This window comes from Hydra vulgaris, chromosome 01 (genome assembly GCF_038396675.1).
Source record: "Hydra vulgaris chromosome 01, alternate assembly HydraT2T_AEP".
In the NCBI taxonomy this organism is placed as follows: Eukaryota; Metazoa; Cnidaria; class Hydrozoa; order Anthoathecata; family Hydridae; genus Hydra; species Hydra vulgaris.
In genome coordinates, this window is record NC_088920.1 from 54,430,001 (window position 1) to 54,444,982 (window position 14,982).

The window sequence follows — 14,982 nt, forward strand, 5'->3', positions numbered from 1 at the left end:
AGTAAAATTATCATAGAAATAAAAACTTTTAAAAATTATTATATACAAAGTTAATTTTTATAATATAATAAAACAACATTAATTTTTATAATATTTAATTACACAAATACCTTTAACAGGTTGTTTTGATTGAAAGAGTTATTATTTTAAACCTAAAACAAACTTAATTAAAATGAGCAACCCTTAAAATAAAAGTCAGCATTTAACAATGTTAACATTAAAGTCAATGTAGATTAACTTATCACAAACGCGAATCTTTGAAAATGTTGGCAAACAATACCAAACGTTTAAAATAATTACACTTCTGATGTAAAATATTGAAAAGTATTCTGTTAAATTTGAATATTATAAATATAATGATAAATTTTTTAATATTCTTCTTCTTACATATAGATAAAGGACTTATATATATATATTACATATATTATGTAAATATATATATATATATATCTTTTAAAACTCTTTCTTATTTGATTTAAGACTTTGTATGCTCTATTGTTTTAAATAATGTATTCTATTTCCAAAAAGGTTTCATAAAGCTACAGTGAAAAGTGTCAATTTTACTTTAGCTGATGCAACGCAACCAGCAACATTATCTTCAGGTTACGTTTGGCTTTCAAGTTATAATAAAAATAAAGCTGTTGTTTCTGCATTTAGTTTGGTGTGATATCTATTCTAGTTTATATAAATTTGTTTAGTAACTAGGTACAATAACAATGGTTGTAATCTAATAGTTTTATATTCTTGTCAAATATTCTAAAGTTTTTTAATAATTTATTAAATGTCCTACCTTATTTAAAAATTTTTAAATTTTTACCTGAATCGAATTTTTTTCTTAATCTATAAACCTATTAAGATCTAAATAAGTCATGTAAATTTAAATATTAACAATTTATCTCGAAGTTGCATTGATATTTTTATTGCCAAAAAATTTCAAAAATCGAAATAGAAAACACAGCATGAATTTTGATAATTATTTCTTTAAAATTAAAATTTCTTTAAGTTAAATTGAAAAGATTTTATTTTGTTTATAACAAGTAAGCAGTTCAGGTTTATTTTGAAATAACTTATAAAACTTAATAATATTTTTAATAAATAGTATTAAAAATATTATTAAGTTTTATAATATTTTTAATACTACCCTAATGTAGATATATTTTCAAACTTTTTTTTTGCACCAATTTATTAAAGTAACTTGTTATGAGATTAAGCAATTATTATAACTTGAAAGTTAAACGTAACCTGAAAATAATGTTGCTGGTTGCGTTGCATCAGCTAAAGTAAAATTGACGCTTTTCACTATTGCCTTATGAAACCTTATTGGAAATAGAATACATTATTTAAAACAATAGAGCATACAAAATAAAAGACCTATATTTTCACCTTATTTAAAATTTTGTTTTTTTAGAACAACCATATGGTTCATTAAATATACATTCAATAACCTTATCTTTTGTTTTTCTACACCAATTCTCATTCAATATAAGGTTTATCATTAAGACATTGTTCACCAACAAATCAGCTTTAAATTCTACTCTACAGCCTCTACTAATTAGATAATCTCATTTTAGTTGTAAGAGCCCAGCCAATTGCACCAAAAATAAACTTGTCTCAAAACAAAACGAAGAGCCTCACAAAGACTTCATTTACAACTATTGAGAATAATTAGTCTTTTATTTAGTCAAGATATTTAGTACTATTATTCATGCAAAAATAGCAAACGCACCCCAAAAAATACAGTATGATCTTTTATATATAAAATGAACTTTTTTAATATAAAACGATTTTAACCTTATAGCTAAAGTAAAACAAATCATAAAAAAAGATTTAAAAAAAATAATATATTCTTAATAGTTACATACTAACTTAAAACAGTAAATAACACAAAACAAGTAGTTCAGTAAAATACTTCAGTAAAGTACTAAAAGATAAGATATAAGGGTTATAAGCCTATGCAGAACAAAGCTATGAGAAAAAATAATTATGTTTAAACATTTTATTGGAGAGTAACATGTTATAATTATATCAAACAACTGTATAACTCAAAATATGGAATAATGTTGGCTTATACAAAGATAAACAAACATTAGGTTTGTTCTATGATGATGAATATGTTCTATGATAACTCGCTTACTGGTAAAATTTAAACTCGCTTATTGTGTTAGAAATGACTTAAACAATCTCATATATGTAAGACTACTATGTGCTACTAAACTAACCCTATGTTTCACAAAACATCTTTGCAAAGAACTGATTATCAAACTAATCGTTATGCATAACACATTGAAAAAAAAAGATTTTCAAGGTTTGTCTATAAGATGTCCAATTTTGCACAGTTCCTTAAATGATCGATTGAAACAGGATTAATGGTTGGGAGGTGCAAGACTCTAATTTTGTATAGGTTTGAACGTATTTTAAAAAAGCATTTTTTTCTTCATGATAATTGTATAAATATAAATATACATATATATATATATATATATATATATATATATATATATATATATATATATATATATATATATATATATATATATATATATATATATATATATATATATATATATATATATATATATATCTTTAACAATATTGACACTCATTTTCTATGAGTGTCAATATTGTTTCTTTGTGCAAACTAATGGAGAAAGAACAATGTCAATCAAAGAATTAATGATTCTTTATTAAAAAAACTTTAATTAGAAAAGTAGTTGCTTGATAACCAAAACAAATAGTAATTGAAACTGTTCCCACTACATTTTGCAGCAGTATCTTGCAAAACTGAAAGCAATATATTTTGAGGTGTAGGTAGCACTTATGATATTATTGGTTTTGCTTGTTATTCTGACACAAGCCATTAGCGCTTTAAAGTGTAGTTAATGTAGATTGCCTATGACTCATCTCCAGTGATGACATTGTAATGCTAGTTAGCAAGTCAACAATGGACACAATATACTATGTTTGTGGATCATTGGGGATATGACATCACAACCTTCTAGTGGGGCTATTTTTAAAATCATTCAGAACCATTAAAAAAGTTCTCAATAGAGAAATAATAAAAAAAAACTGCATATGAGTAAAATTAAAATTTTGGAAATGCTATTAGGAAATTCAAAGAACAGCATCCAAATGCTACTGAACAGAAAAATAATAAAAAAAGCTGCATATGAGTAAGAATGAAATTTAGAAAATGCTATTAGAGAACTGATGGTTGTTCAGAAGTATACAGAAAAACTTAGGCGCAATGTTAAATTAAAGCATTCAAAATAATATGGCTAACTATTTTGGTGCTGGGTCCACAAGGGTCACCCTCTTTCCCCGGACACAATTCAAAGTAACTTATTCTAATACAAGCATTGGGTAACCAAAAAAGAGAAATGGAGGTAATGTTAATTACTTGATGTATCTTCTATCTAACTCTTTCGCTAGTTATGCCCATTAGCTGCACCGGTTTAGAATACCAAGTAATAGGAAAGCAAGAAGATCAGTACTATCAAATTAAGTAAAAGCTGGGAGCAAAGAAGCCTAATTGAACGGTAAGAATTATTATCCCTTCTAACATTTCAGTAAAACATTCGTTTACAAGCCTAAAATAAAATTCCCAAGTGCAATTCGTACAATAGATAATGTAAAGGTAACTATGAACACTAGTTTTACATATGATATATCAATGTCGCCATAGAAGCTAAATCTTTAAGTGCTAATATCCTACCTAATAGTTATTGAGAATTTCCACTTGTAACAAAAACAGAGAGCTGTTGTTGCCAAAATCAGGCAAATCAAAGTGTTTGCTTGAAAAATTAAAATATGCCCAAATCAAAATCAGGCAAATATATTTTACAACCATATGCATATTATGTTAAAAGTTTTAAAAAAAGTTAGAGCATTTAAACAGGTAAAAAATCACAAGAACTGTAACCTGCTTAAAACATCAACTTTAATCCTGAAAAGTAATTTTATGTTTTTATATTAGGGCTTTTGGATAAACAGGGTTTATTGTTTTTCAAACAGATAAACAAATGTTTTTTGACCATAAATGACATAATTTTTAAATGAATGTAATGATCATTTAATAACTTTATTGCATTTCAATAATCTTTATTTAGTTTGTTTTTAAAACGAATAATAAAAGTCCACACTTTATTATAACCACTGGGCAATGGATTTGAACGTTTTTTTTTTTTAAGTTTGATACTATAATAAGTCAAAACATTCTGCGAGACATCAGATAACAACTGGGTATTTGAATATTTCCGTAAATTTTATTACTATAGTGAATAGAATTAATGGACGCATTGGAGTTTGGACGCACTTGGATTAATGGACGCACTTGGATTGCTGGACGCATATGAATCAACGGACCCACCAGAGTGATAAGTGAACATTTGTTATTATAATCAGAAAAAACATGTTATGTTGACATACATGCTGCTGGTTGCCAATGCTTAATTATATCCTTTAACTAATTGACATTCAACTATGCCTAGCAGTTCATCGTGTTATTTTCCATTGGTATTTAAATATTAAATGTACTATAAAAATACAGTCTTTATATTTCTTTATTTCTGAATTATTTCTAATTCACTTAAATATTTTCTTATTTTTTCAACCTTTTTTTTCTAAAGTTCTACTTCATTAAGAACAATATTTCTACATCAAAAAAGAACTTCAATAATACTGTCTCACAGTGGGACAGAGTGTGCCAAAATACCAAAAAATCAATGTCGGCATTGCTCAGTGAAAGTTTGTCATAATGGTGAAGACATGTTCATTAGAGGAATATCAAAGGAATTTTACGATATAACAAGAATTAAACATAAGTAAATAAGCAACATAAAGCAGCATAAGTAACTAATTTTGAAAGACTTTTGTATAAAGTATTTTGGGAGTGACAGATGTTGTAGATTGAAAATAGGTGAAATTGTTTAGAGCAAAACATAGTTGATATGGAGATGATAATATTTTAGTTGCATATAAAACATGTAAGCAATATTGATTCTTGTATGCAATATTTTATTAAAAAACTTCATGCTCATCTTCTGTTTTTAAAAAATGTTTTTAACTTGTCATTTTGGGTAATAAATCTTTTGTCAATATGGACAATCAAATATTGAATACCAGCTAATAGATTCAAAATACAAGCAAGATCAGGGAGATGCTAGTAGACACCTCGTTAAAGCCCATCATTTCTGCTATCCATTTCACAGGTAAATCTATTATTTTACATTCAACTATTTCTTTCAATTTTACAAATAACATTCTAACAAAAAATTGCAAAAAAAAACTTATGGTAAATTTGCTAAACTTTTTCGGGTTTAAAAATAATAATTTAATAAATGAAAAATGTTTAATTTTTTCCTAATATCTTCAAATTATAAATCAAATTGCAATTAATTGACCTTTAAAGTATTTACCTATAAAACCTATATATTAAAAAAAATATTTTATTTAGATACATAGGAGAAAGCTTGTACAAAGTTAATTAATCAGCACAAAACTTTAGATTTTCAAACAGAAGGTTAAAAACTCAAATACAACTCTTCTAAAAAAGTTTTAGATTAAGATTTAAAATGTTTTGATTTAATTAATATTTAGCAAATAGTTTTAACGGAGTATGATTATAATGGAGTATGGTTATAATGGAGTATCGTTATAATAAAGTGTGATTATAATGGACTATCATTTTAATGGAGTATGATTATAAGGCAAATTTTTTTTTTGCTTTAATATTTGTTTTCTTGATTTAAAATAGTTTGTATGAATATAATAGTTTTATCAAACTTTTGTTTTGTTTTATTTAATTTCACTTGAATTTCTACATTGTTTTTTAAAATTAGAATTGATTATAAATAAATGTGATCAACTTGTTTTTGATAATTATCATTCCTATAACAGCATTAACAAACTTGTTTTCCAGAAGGAATCGTTATTAAGATTACAAGGACAAAAACGATAATGGTGCAAATAAATATGCTAATAATTATGAGCAAAGAATTGAGCTTCTAAAATATCGTTTCCAATGCCAAACCAGCACATTGAAAAGGGCATATTAACTTATAAATCTTCAACATGTTAATTTGGATCTTCTTTATCAAGTTACACAGAGCTGTTGTCATCAGCAATAAGTGCTTTATTCAATATAGAGAAAATTGCATAATCTTTTTTTTCAAATAACAAATTTAATGTTTCTGTTGAGTCTTTTATATCCTTGAACATTTCTCTAACCGATAAAGCTTTATCAGTTAATGTTGTTATGGAGAACTTTACTTTAAAATTCTTCACCATCAAACATCAAGTTAATACAATGTTGCTGCAAAATTTTACATCAAGAAATTATGATAAAGGAAGTTTCGATAATTTACACTTATCTTTTAATGACTTAAATGAACTGAAGACACTCAAAGAACTCTCAAGAAAAGACGAGTTCTTTTTTTGAATCTAGTAAGTATGTTATTTTAAAGCATTCATTTGTTTATTGCTATTGTTTTGTTTTAATGACTCTTATAGATAAGTTGATTGCAATACTTACATTTTTAATCTGAGGTCTATTGCTTACTAACCCAACATTGTGACACTACTAAACTATTTAAAAAATGAGAACCGGTGAGGCTTCTTTTTTATGAAAAGGTGATACTATAAAAATATTCCTCTTTTGTAAAACTGTTTGAAAAAGCTTGTTTTTTTTAATCATTTTCTTGTAAAAATGTTCTTAAAACTTTTAAAAAAAATCATTTTATATAAAAAATGAAAATATAGAAAACAGTCTTCTCAACGACTTTAGTACAATAAACAACTTACTAAAAAAACAAAAATTTATATTGTAATTACAAGTTAAGTATGTGTCAGAAAATGTTTCAGAACCAATTGATAAAACGCATGTAAATGTGTGATAGTCTAATTTTTTTTTATTTTTTAAATTTTTTTTATCTAATTAACTTTTTTATTCAAATATTTTGTATATTTTGATACATAGTTAAGCTTTGGTTGAAATCTTTTTGTGTGGGTTATTTCTATGGCTAGAAAAGGGGAATTTAATGTTGTAAGAAGAATTACTGTTTTTCTTTTTAAAACCAAACTCTGTTGTCAGCTTAAGTAAACTGGTGTTTGGCGTAAATAAAGTAAAATGGTCCGTTAAATGTATTTAAAAAGTAAAATTGGTTTAAAAGAATTGAATTGTAGAAGTGCACTTGAAAGTTACTTATTTAATTTGTTAAATTTATACGCATTTTATTTTAATTATCAGTTTTGCAGGTTTTTGATCCCAAACAAAATTACTAAGTTAAAATATATTGAACCTATAACTGCTCTCAAAATACGTTGACTCTATATAACTGCATCTTAAATATATTGATCGTATAACTAATTCTAAAATATAACTATAAAATCAATTTAAAAAAAGTGCTTTTTTTCGTTGTGTGGTTTGTGATCAATCTTTTATTAAAAGTTCAATCTTTATTAAAAATTTATTAAAAGAGTCAATAAAAAAATATATAAAATTTTAGTTTTTAAATGTTTCATATTAAGGAATCAAGGAATACATATAAAAAGGAATCAGACGACGAGTACCGCAAGTAAATGCGAATTTCAAAAAGAAGTTTTACATTTTTGCGTCGAACACTAGACCAAAATATTGGTCAAGATAGAATGATAAGTGTTAAAAAACGAAGCGGCATGTGTAACATTGATAATGACGATGATCCGCAACAATCAGCTTAAACTTTTTTTATTTAAATGCAACCTATATGACAGCATATATTTTAATTATTCTGAGTAATAATTTTTTGACGCTTTTTATTCTGATTTGTTGTTTCTTTTGACGCATAACGATGGCTGTAGAATGACGTTTCTTATAATGTTGGTTTGTCGACGCAGGACCGGCATAGAACCAATAAATAAAATGCAGTGGTACCAGGACGGCACGAGAGCGTTGTGTAAAATGTATTTTGCCAACAGTTGTAAAACGGTGTTCCAACAAAGACATGTTTGCTGAGATTCCGTTGGTCCGATGATGGGCCGTAAGTGGCTTGTGAATGGAAGACCGTTGTAGATCCGGTGAGCAAAACGCAGCGGTACAAGCATGACACGCTAGCGTTGTACCAACTTATTGCTCCGACGGTGGGAACACAGCGGTCTGATAATGGCATGTTTACTGGGTAATCACCTTTGGTTTTTGTTGATAGATTCAGTGTAAAAGAGCTGGTTTAAAATCCGCGCTTGACAATAAATCAAGAAAATTGCATATATTTACTGATTCCTCGTGATTGTTCATGATTGCGTCAAAAAATTAAACCACTTTATTTTCTAAAAATTGACATAATCAATACTGTACCAACGAATGATGGCAGTCACACTGCTTCTGAATTTATCAGAATGAAGACGTGTTAAGATTGCTGGAATGGTGACTTATATCTTTAGAAAAACGTTTCATCAAAAGAGACATGATAGAATTGAGTACGACACAAACATCCTTAGCCTAAAGTGGTCTTCCCGTTGTTACTCTGTGGCTTATATTTTGCTTGTGCCAACAGTACATGCCGTCTGCATAAACATAGGGTTTTCTTATCTATGTTTGTTGACTATGTAAAAGCTATTAAATTTGTATAAAAATATTTTGCATGAAATTCCAGCATATTTTTATTACTCACGGAAAACGTTAACTAACCTAATGATTAGTTTTTGAGCACTTATTAAATTCCATTGTTTTGCTTGAAATGAAAAAAAAAAAGGTCAATAGTTTAACGGTTACACTTGCAGCTATTTTTAAGGATGAGGGTGATCTCAGCTTTTTTGTTGTTGTTGTTAAGACATTGCCTTACAACCCTCAAGCAATTTAAAGAACATAGTGCTACGTAGGATAGCAGAGCCTGCCAAGCAGTAATGAACTTAAATTGAATGCTGTCAAACTCAATTTATATTTTTATCTAATTAATTAGATAAAAAAAGCTTTGCTTTGACGGATTTGTATGATGTCAATGTCTTCAACTTGTGTATACTAATAAAGCAAGGGCTGATTATAGAAAGAGAACTTGTTGACCCGGCTTCAAAAACTAGTCGAAAATAATCATTTATTGCGTTTCAGACTACTTTAGGGTCTAATGCTTTTTAAATGATAGTTGCATTGAGTTTTATCTAAAGCAATGGAAAAAGTTATATTCTTTGCAAAAATATTAAAAAAGAAGTCATCGAAGATTAATGAACAAAATCTTTAGACAATTGTTATAAAAAATCAAATAAAACCTATAGCATTTCAGTTGGTGTGTAGCAAATGTGCATTGTGTTGTTACATGAAGCCAACAAGCAAAAAAAAACGAAATTTATTTTTTAATTTTAGAAATTGCAGGATGATACAAAGTTTTTTCTATGACCTATGTAGCGGACGCCATATACATATACAAACATAAATATATATATATAGATATATATATATATATATATATATATATATATATATATATATATATATATATATATATATATACTTATATATATATATATATATATATATATATATATATACGCCATATTTATATATATATATATATATATATATATATATATATGTTTTTAAAAAAGAAGTCATCGAAGATTAGTGAACAAAATCTTCAGACAACTGTTATAAAAAATCAAATAAAACCAATAGCATTTCAGTAGGTGTGTAGCAGACACACACCTACTGAAATGCTATAAAAAAATCTACATATATATATATATATATATATATATATATATATATATATATATATATATATATATATATATACACACAACAGAAACTACTTTTCAAAGATAAAACACTCAAACTTAAGCTTAAGACTACACTCACTTATTTAGGTTTCATCACCAAGTGCGCTATTTTTTATCTAAATTTATAGGTACATTAAAATAAAAATTTTGTCATCTTTTATAAAATCTAAACCTTGAAGTAAACCTTTTGTGAAAATGAAATAAGTTATATGAGTTTAAATATGAGAGTATATTTACATAACTCATATATATTGACAGCATACCTTATATAAAGTTTATATGGTGTTTGTCTAAAAACCTTTTATTTAAAGAAATATTTTATATAGTATTTTTTTACAATAAATAGATAATTAAAAAAAAATAGGCGGAAACATATATTTAAGTAATAAATTCATACTTTTTTATCAGTCCATAAACGTATTTAAATAAAATAATTAAAAATATACTTATAGCACTTTTATTATACTCGCATTTAAAAAAAATTGAAGTCATAGTTTGGCATAACTAAGAGTAAATGTTTTAGGAAACTAGTCAATTATCTTTTTGCCTTCAAAGTATATTGAAACTTAGAACATGAAAATACATTTCTATTGAGTAATAGTGTTATACCTTTGTTAAATATAGTTTTATTACAGGTTGCTCAGCAATTTATGCATATAATTATACATAAATTACGTCTATAAAACATGGTTAATAAGCGGTTTAAGTAACATTTTAGATTTTAAACCATAAATTTGAAATAACTTTCCAAGGTTTAAGAAAGGTAATTATCATTTGAATTATTTTTCTTAGGACTGATAAAAAATCCCATATATATATAAAAATTTAATTACATCCGTTAATTGCATAAACCTGTATAATTCTAATTCTTTTAATAGTTTGAATACTGCTTTAACTAAACATAAATTAAAAGCAAAAGAAGCGCTCCACATTAAGTGGGAAAATCCCTTAACAAACTTTTCATTATAACATCTATTTAATAAAACTTTTTTTTGATTGTATTTATGGTTATTTAGCGAGCCATTTTGTATTTATTTATTGGTTTATTATTTATATTTTTGGTCCACTAATAATTCTTTGTTAAGTCTTCTGTTTTTTAGTATATATTACAGAAATTTATTATTGTAAATAACGATCTTTTTAAAATGTAATGCGAAAAAACGAAAAATGTTTAATTTTTAAAATATCATATATAAATACACATACATTTATGAATAAAGAAGGGCAATTCGTCTAAACAATGCAAGTCACAAAATCATTTTTTAGCTATAGTTAAAACAATTTTGAAAGATTAACAAACTTTAAAAGTCTTAATCTTAGGGCAAAATAACATACGACTGAGACTTTTTACATGCAAATTATGTTTGGATAAAAACTGTAAAAAAACTGATATCTTTTTAAAATATAAAGAGCAAAACATTTTGCAAATCGGTTATGACACTTGCATATAAGTACATTCTAACTTGCCGTTGACTTAAAAAAAGTCTATGTTGTTGAGCTGAGTTTAGTTGACTTGCAAAAAACTTTATTCTGTCCTAATAATTTGGCCATTTGCTTTTATATGTTTTATAAAGTCCGTAATCATATAAATATAAATATATGACTACATGATCAGTTTCCTGTACTTAAAGTTACACAGGTTCTGTACACAAAAAAAAAAAAAACTCTTTAACTGAAACTGGCAACTTGTCTTCTATATCTTAAGTTTTCTGTTTAGAAACAGGCTGTCCAGTTAAACTATCAAAACAAACTTTATTTTTAAGAAGTAAAGTATTATAATAATTAGGTACTTCGGATTTATACATGATTCCCCAAATCCTGTATACTAATTAATTACGAAATCTGGCATGCAATCGTTTCAGCTTTAACAATATAGTTATAAACAGAGTGTAACATACAACTTTTTTCTATAATAAATATTTTGATATTTAGCTCTGTTAATTCTTCAAATTTTATCTGCTGAGTGCATTTTAAAGCGTGATATGTTATCGGATCCATTAAATTTATTTTTCATCAAATGTTTTAAGACTTCGGCATCTTTTATCCGTCCTTCTTTGTTAAGATTAGGTATAAGTGTATGAAGTAGGCTTTCAGTGATTACTCGTAACTTTTCAGCAATTTTTGACAATCCTAGACCATATTGAAAGATTTCTAATTGATTTCGATGGTGCACCTCATTGTAAATTTTTTTTCCTGATCTTGATTTTAAGGTTTATTTACAATAAGTTCCTTAGATAACTCTTTTTTGTAACAGTTGATAAACTTTTTTTTTGTTTTTTTTGTTTTGTATTGTGTAGTTATTAAAGCGCTACAAAAAGTGATTACAGTTTTATCACAGAGCACCGTGGAAAAGCATTAAACTTGAAAGCACACGTCTCATTTTTTACCAATGTCACATATTAAGCTAGAGCTGACTCGAAAATTTGGACCTCTAGTTCTGAGCCAGGACTCTAACCACTGCGCCACGGCTGCATGAAGCTATGGCTTGTTTACAATTTATTTTCCAATTTTTTTCACGGCTTATTTCATTCCATTACTATATAAAGTCATTCATAAATTTTCAAATTAAATTAGAGACATTAAGAAGTCAATATATGATTTTTGATTTTTGATTCTTTGCTAATTAAATACACATATCTATTTTCACATTATCCTTGAAATAAGTAATCAAAAAGGCATTTGTTCTTCATATTAAATCTATTACCAATAATTGAACTTTTTTTTGAATTTTACATATTTCGATTTTTCAAATTCTTATTTATCAAAATTTTATCTGATTTCATTTTAAAATATTCTTCTAATCATTTTTATCGAAAAGTTAAGAATTCAAAAAATATTGGGGGGTGGGGTTGTTTGGGGTGGTGGTGGTGCAAACTGCATTTTAATTTTAAATGCATCATGATTGAAATGACCCAATAGTTAAAAAATCAAACAAAAGAAGCTAAAACATTTTAACAAATTATTTATACAGAGCACTTTTTTCATAAGCAAAAATATACATGCAGGCAATTCTGGACAAAATTTTCCTGGTTTATCAAAATTTTATTTTAACAATTTATTTATTTTTTAAATCGGCAAACCTTAAAAATTTAAATTTGGTCGACGCATAATATATATTATTCTTTATTCCAATGTTTAAAAATGTCTCAAAACTTTTATTCATTAACTGTAGACGTACTTCTCTTTTATCTAACATTAGTAAGCTTCTTGAAGAACTAATGTAATCTAAAGTGTACTCATTTATAAACTCGTTGTTTAAACGAGTTGTCTAAATGATTTTCAATTTAGTTTTAGATCAAAACATTTTACTTACTAAGTATTAATAAGTAAAGAAAAAACAGATAAATCAGAATTAATAAGTAAAAAAAAAACAGAAAAAATCAGTAAAGGTCTTGACATTGGTTGTTTTGTTTGTGGTGTTTTTATCGATTTACAAAAGCATTTGATACCATTGACCATAGCATTTTGATTTTTAAATTAGGACATTATGGATTTTGTGGTATTGAAAATGACTAATCTTGCTTTTCTGATCAAAAATAACTTGTAAGTATTTATGATTTTAATTCTGGTAATAAGTCTGTTTTGTGTGGTGTTCCGCATAGTTCTGTTCTTGGTCCTCTTATGTTTTTAAATGACGCTAACGGCGTAACCAACTCTGTGTACTTTTAGTCAACTCAACTGTTTTTTTATGATAAATAATTTTGCATATTAACAAACCGCATCATTTTTCATGTAAAATGTAATTTCAGGTTTAAAAGGTATATTTCACAGGTTAAATGCTAACACCGAAAAAAAACCCTTAGAGAAGAATAATAAATTAAATAGGGCGCAACAGATTGAGATAAACGTACAAAAGGGCTTGTAGAAAATCAGTCCTGTACAAAACAAAGAGTAACTAGGAAGACAAATACTGAAAACTGATCATAGTGAAATGTTAACAGGAACAATAAACAACAGCTAAGAGAAGTAACTATTTAGGCCTTAATTGCATAATGAAAAGTTGCGCTAATGTTGAGCGTAGAGATGATGAAGAAAAAGTGCCAGTGATAAAGAAAAATTATTATTTTTAAGTAGTTACCATGTGGCCTGTTTTACTTACAAGATAAACATACACTACTAATATATATGCTTCACAGACGTCTTTTGGATGGTATGGATTTGTGCTTTAATGGTAAAGTATGATCACAAGAAGACCGCTAGTTTTCATACGAGACTTGTACCCCAACAAATAATTTCACTCTACGTGTACATCATCTCGTTGTTACAGTATCTCTTTGTGAGGACTTATCTCAGGGTATCCCATCAGGACAATCGCCACAGACATTTTTGATGTGAATAATAGTAAGTACAGTGATATATTGCAGTTTATTTAGGGTCGATGAGGTTTTAATAATTGTTGTTAGAAGAAAATCAAGATTATAAAAAAAAATGCAAAGTGATACTATAGAATGTGGAGTGAATGTGCTTATTGTATGTATTTGGTATTGTTCTCTGTATATTATGTAAAATGAATGAACTTATCTAGATAATTTGCAGCCTTCAGAAAGATAGTCGCTGCTCTACAGCCTACGCAAAAATGAATACTTTTTGTATTGATTCTTATTCGATCTAGTAGAACTGCGCGTAGCAGTAAAATTGTTATTCTACCCGTTCTTGTTTTGTAGTGCCTAGCTGCCAACTTGTCATTACCGGCTAGACAACAAATAATTCTTAGAGCAAAACCAACCTTTTTCATATTTGGCATCAGCAGTTGGTCCAGCGCGATAGCCAACACAAAACCAGTGTGGGATCATTATATATTAGCTTTCTGGGAATTCTGGGTTAAAAATTCGAAAGCTTCGATAATAAAAGGGTAAATACAGATTTTTGCAAATCTACGCTTTTCATTTCAACACAAAACTTTTATAAAAATAAGAAGAAAATAACATTGCAATTGCACCGTTTTACTTTAAATTAGAGATGGTTAAAAAATGTTGTACAAGTGTCTACATAACAACAAGACAGAACTAAATTGTCAATTTTTAAGTAAATTTGCCATTCTAAGGAGTAGTGTTGGATTACAAAAAAACTTAAAGGCTGTTATAAATTAAATACAAAATAATTATAAAATGTAAAACTCTGTTTTTACACCTGAATTTTCTGTGATGTTTTGTTTAAAGCATACTTAATTATTTATTCTTGCATTACATTTTATGCTAAACATGCTTTTTTCCTTCTTAAGAAACCTAGTTGCATTTC

General features: G+C 26.8%; 1 protein-coding gene across 26 annotated transcripts in view; it reads right to left on the reverse strand.

Annotated features, from left to right (window-relative positions):
• The window catches only part of LOC136075442 (uncharacterized), a 131,096-nt gene that overhangs the window by 48,512 nt on the left and 67,602 nt on the right, over nucleotides 1–14,982 (reverse strand). The gene's annotated exons all lie outside the window — the stretch shown is intronic.